Here is a 6,162-nt window from a genome sequence, read left to right as displayed (position 1 = left end):
AAAAATATTATTTAAAAAATCCACGCCTTATATAGATAGGTCCTTGAAAAAATATTATTTAAAAAATCCACGCCTTATATAGATAGGTCCTTGAAAAAAATAAAAATATTATTTAAAAAATCCACGCCTTATATAGATAGGTCCTTGAAAAAATATTATTTAAAAAATCCACGCCTTATATAGATAGGTCCTTGAAAAAATATTATTTAAAAAATCCACGCCTTATATAGATAGGTCCTTGAAAAAATATTATTTAAAAAATCCACGCCTTATATAGATAGGTCCTTGAAAAAATATTATTTAAAAAATCCACGCCTTATATAGATAGGTCCTTGAAAAAATATTATTTAAAAAATCCACGCCTTATATAGATAGGTCCTTGAAAAAATATTATTTAAAAAATCCACGCCTTATATAGATAGGTCCTTGAAAAAATATTATTTAAAAAATCCACGCCTTATATAGATAGGTCCTTGAAAAAATATTATTTAAAAAATCCACGCCTTATATAGATAGGTCCTTGAAAAAATATTATTTAAAAAATCCACGCCTTATATAGATAGGTCCTTGAAAAAATATTATTTAAAAAATCCACGCCTTATATAGATAGGTCCTTGAAAAAATATTATTTAAAAAATCCACGCCTTATATAGATAGGTCCTTGAAAAAATATTATTTAAAAAATCCACGCCTTATATAGATAGGTCCTTGAAAAAATATTATTTAAAAAATCCACGCCTTATATAGATAGGTCCTTGAAAAAATATTATTTAAAAAATCCACGCCTTATATAGATAGGTCCTTGAAAAAATATTATTTAAAAAATCCACGCCTTATATAGATAGGTCCTTGAAAAAATATTATTTAAAAAATCCACGCCTTATATAGATAGGTCCTTGAAAAAATATTATTTAAAAAATCCACGCCTTATATAGATAGGTCCTTGAAAAAATATTATTTAAAAAATCCACGCCTTATATAGATAGGTCCTTGAAAAAATATTATTTAAAAAATCCACGCCTTATATAGATAGGTCCTTGAAAAAATATTATTTAAAAAATCCACGCCTTATATAGATAGATCCTTGAAAAAATATTATTTAAAAAATGGTCCTTGAAAAAATATTATTTAAAAAATCCACGCCTTGTATAGATAGGTCCTTGAAAAAATATTATTTAAAAAATCCACGCCTTATATAGATAGGTCCTTGAAAAAATATTATTTAAAAAATCCACGCCTTATATAGATAGGTCCTTGAAAAAATATTATTTAAAAAATCCACGCCTTATATAGATAGGTCCTTGAAAAAATATTATTTAAAAAATCCACGCCTTATATAGATAGGTCCTTGAAAAAATATTATTTAAAAAATCCACGCCTTATATAGATAGGTCCTTGAAAAAATATTATTTAAAAAATCCACGCCTTATATAGATAGGTCCTTGAAAAAATATTATTTAAATATCCACAGCCACGAAAGTTCTTGAAAAATATTATTTAAAAATCTACACTTATTGCCGGAAATAAATCATTTTTTGGAATGCAGCCAAAAATATATTTTTATTACCTTCCAAACTAAATTTCAAGTGGGCCACATGTTTCTAGAAATAATTGTTATATATTTACCCCCTAGAACTACATACTACCCGAAATAAATTTCATTATTATTTCTAATATTTCAGATATGCATTTCACAATCACATTTTGGCAACGTGTTGTTCATATTTCGCTATTTTTTTTTATTTTTCTATTTATAGAAATGTGTTTTCTTAAAGTTAAGTGCAACTAACGACTTATTGTTATCGCTAAAACCACCGTCTCGAACATATGTATTGCGAAGTTAGCATTGACTGCAGTAAATATTACCACCACCTACCTATCTATGCCGTAATATTCCTACCACTAACCGTCAAAACACTTCACAGATTATTAATCACAATTTCCAAAAAAAATATGAAAAGTGAATTTTTTCTGTTAACCCATGTTCGCCTTATCAGTCCACTTGATATTTATTTTCTGGATGTCTAGTTTATTCTAATGTACAGCAAGTAAATAGAGGTTTAAGTGGGTTGGCACGTCTAGCAACAGAGACAATAATAATTACAGACAACAACAAGAAAAATAGTTTTTTTTTCTTCTTGGAGATTAAAGATTCGGCCGTGACAAAATAGAAACTAAAACTAACAACAATACCTCAGGAAAGTGGGGTCAAAGTACAATATTGAAATTTCGGTGCAAATCCATTATATTGGTGATTTTCCTATAATAGGGTGGTTCAATAAAAAAAGAAAAAAATCTTAATATGTAATATTGTTGTAATTTTTAAAAAATATATTTTTAAGGACTTTGATAGCAGTGGTGATTTTAAATAGTAATTCTTTCAAGGACATTCATAGTAAGGCGTGGATTTTTAAATAATATTTGTTCAAGGACCTATGTAAGGCGTGGATTTTTAAATAATATTTGTTCAAGGACCTATGTAAGGCGTGGATTTTTAAATAATATTTGTTCAAGGACCTATGTAAGGCGTGGATTTTTAAATAATATTTGTTCAAGGACCTATGTAAGGCGTGGATTTTTAAATAATATTTGTTCAAGGACCTATGTAAGGCGTGTTTAAATAATATTTGTTCAAGGACCTTTTTTTTTAAATAATATTTGTTCAAGGACCTATGTAAGGCGTGGATTTTTAAATAATATTTGTTCAAGGACCTATGTAAGGAGTGGATTTTTAAATAATATTTGTTCAAGGACTCAAACAGACGTGGATTTTTTAAATAATATTTGTTCAAGGACCTATGTAAGGCGTGGATTTTTAAATAATATTTGTTCAAGGACCTATGTAAGGCGTGGATTTTTATACCCTAGGCGTGGATTATTATACCCTATGTAAGGCGTGGATTTTTAAATAATATTTGTTCAAGGACCTATGTAAGGCGTGGATTTTTAAATAATATTTGTTCAAGGACCTATGTAAGGCGTGGATTTTTAAATAATATTTGTTCAAGGACCTATGTAAGGCGTGGATTTTTAAGGCGTGGATTTTTAAATAATATTTGTTCAAGGACCTATGTAAGGCGTGGATTTTTAAATAAAATTTGTTCAAGGACCTATGTAAGGCGTGGATTTTTAAATAATATTTGTTCAAGGACCTATGTAAGGCGTGGATTTTTAAATAATATTTGTTCAAGGACCTATGTAAGGCGTGGATTTTTAAATAATATTTGTTCAAGGACCTATGTAAGGCGTGGCAAGGACCTATTTTTAAATAATATTTTTTTCAAGGACCTATGTAAGGCGTGGATTTTTAAATAATATTTGTTCAAGGACCTATGTAAGGCGTGGATTTTTAAATAATATTTGTTCAAGGACCTATGTAAGGCGCGGATTTTTAAATAATATTTGTTCAAGGACCTATGTAAGGCGTGGATTTTTAAGTAATATTTTTCCGGGGACCTATGTAAGGATTCAAGGATTTTAATAGGTGAGGATTTTTTAATAATATTTTTCACGGACTTTCATAGGCGTGAATTTTTTAAATAATATTTTTTAAGCACTTTCATAGACGTGGATTTTTAAATAACTGTTTTTTCAAGGACTTTCATAGGCGTGGATTTTTAAATAATTGTTTTTTCTATGACTTTCATAGGCGTGGATTTTTAAATAATTGTTTTTTCTAGGACTTCCATAGGCGTTGATTTTTAAATAATGTTTTTAAGACATTTCATAGGCGTGGATTTTTAAATAATGTTTTTCAAGGACTTTCAAGGACTTTCAAGGCTTTAAGCAATATTTTTTAAAGGACTTTAATAGGTGAGGTTTTTTTAATAATATTTTTTTCAAGGACTTTCATAGGCGTGGATTTTTAAATAATATTTGTTCAAGGACCTATGTAAGGCGTGGATTTTTAAGTAATATTTTTCCGGGGACCTATGTAAGGATTCAAGGATTTTAATAGGTGAGGATTTTTTAATAATATTTTTTCAAGGACTTTCATAGGCGTGAATTTTTTAAATAATATTTTTCAAGGACTTTCATAGGCGTGGATTTTTAAATAATTCTTTTTCAAGGACTTTCATAGGCGTGGATTTTTAAATAATTGTGAATTTTTTAAATAATATTTTTTAAGCACTTTCATAGACGTGGATTTTTAAATAACTGTTTTTTCAAGGACTTTCATAGGCGTGGATTTTTAAATAATTGTTTTTTCTAGGACTTTCATAGGCGTGGATTTTTAAATAATTGTTTTTTCTAGGACTTCCATAGGCGTTGATTTTTAAATAATGTTTTTAAGACATTTCATAGGCGTGGATTTTTAAATAATTGTTTTTTCTAGGACTTCCATAGGCGTTGATTTTTAAATAATGTTTTTAAAACATTTCATAGGCGTGGATTTTTAAATAATATTTTTCAAGGACTTTCAAGGCTTTAAGCAATATTTTTTAAAGGACTTTAATAGGTGAGGATTTTTTAATAATATTTTTTTCAAGGACTTTTATAGGCGTGGATTTTTAAATAATTGTTTTTTCAAGGACTTTCATATGCGTGGATTTTTAAGTAATGTTTTTAAGACATTTCATAGGTGTGGATTTTTAAATAATATTATTCAAGGACTTTCATAGGCGTGGATTTTTAAGCAAATTTTTTTTAAGGACTTTCATATGCGTGAGTATTTAATAAAATTTTTCAAGGACTTTCAATGTGTGGATTTTTAAATAATATTTTTCAAGGACTTTCAATGCTTGGATTTTTAACCAACATTTTTTCAAGGACTTTCATAGGGCTGGATTTTTAAATAATAAAAAATAAATAATATTTTTTTTATATAATTGCCTCCCATACCTATTGTAGTGTGTACCACACTATCATAAATTTTAAACATTCTAATCAGTTCAACTAATCAAAAAAAAAGTGATTAACTAAAATAAACGCACTAAAAATTTGCTAAATTGCTAGGTGAGTTTTTTTGTTCGTGATCTATCAATAAAACGTCATGGTTCGTATATCATTTAACTGTATCTATTGTACATTGTTCACTCGTATATATGTATGTCTGTAATTGTGTATGTGCACACAATGTAAATGATTTGGCATTTCTGTGCGGAACCGGGAAATTACTGAACGGATGATTAATACTTTAAGTTGATAGAAACGCATACCCTTCCATTTTATTACGAACTATATAGGACCTTGTCAATTTCTTGATAATGAGAGTGCAAAAACAATTTTTGTTAAATTTGATTTTTCAAGTTTAGGTTATTGTTGTAATGTTGTTATTATGCTTTTTAATATTTGTTGTTAATATAATATACAAACAAAAACCCTGTATACAAAATTAGCAGTTACAAATGACGTGATCATATGAGAGATCAATCCAGCAAAGATTTGAAACACTATATTTTTAAGACCATAGAGTATGGATTTTTAAAGAAGAATGTCGGGGACCAATAGACAATCAACAGTGACTTTTTAAAGAATATTGTTTCAGGGACCAAAAGAATATCAGGCGTGGGTTTTTACAGAATATTTTTTTGGACGACTCTGGGGTTATGAACTGGGAAGTATCTGCGAAATGTTCCTTTTCGGACCATAGACTGATATTTTTCCAGATTCCAACCTCCAGAGGTAAACAGAAGCCTTATAGGAATCCTCGGAAAACAAGCTCGGACAAATTCAAAACCAAAACAGCATCCTCAATCCTAGGTTATAAAGATCTCATAATGGTTGAATATGTTGAGGAAGCTATAACAATATCACGGATACTCTTTGGAAGAGCTATAAGGCTTCATATTCTTTAACATATCCTGGGAAGAGTTCTCAGCCAGTATGGTGGTCACAAAACGTTGCATCCTTGAGGAAGGCTGCAAGGAATGCATATAATAGAGCTAGTAAGACAAAACTCAGTACAGATTGGGACGTTTATAGAGAATAGTTCAACAGGTACAAGAGTGAAATCAAGAAGGCTAAACGTGAGTCAATCGAAAGAGTTAACGAAGCGGCCAGATTTCGGAGAGTACTATCTAAAGATCCAAAATCTATAGGTAGTATTAAGCGAAGTGACGGGGCGTGGACAAACTCTGGTAGTGAGCCTCTTGATCTTCTATCGTCAACCCACATTCCTGGTTGTAAGGATCATAATGAGGATGTGCAGTGTGCGTATCA

This window comes from Musca vetustissima, unplaced genomic scaffold (genome assembly GCF_032173495.1).
Source record: "Musca vetustissima isolate MV318-11 ecotype Yass unplaced genomic scaffold, APGP_CSIRO_Mvet_v1 utg10190, whole genome shotgun sequence".
Classification (NCBI taxonomy): Eukaryota; Metazoa; Arthropoda; class Insecta; order Diptera; family Muscidae; genus Musca; species Musca vetustissima.
Note: the sequence above shows the minus strand (reverse complement) of the source record.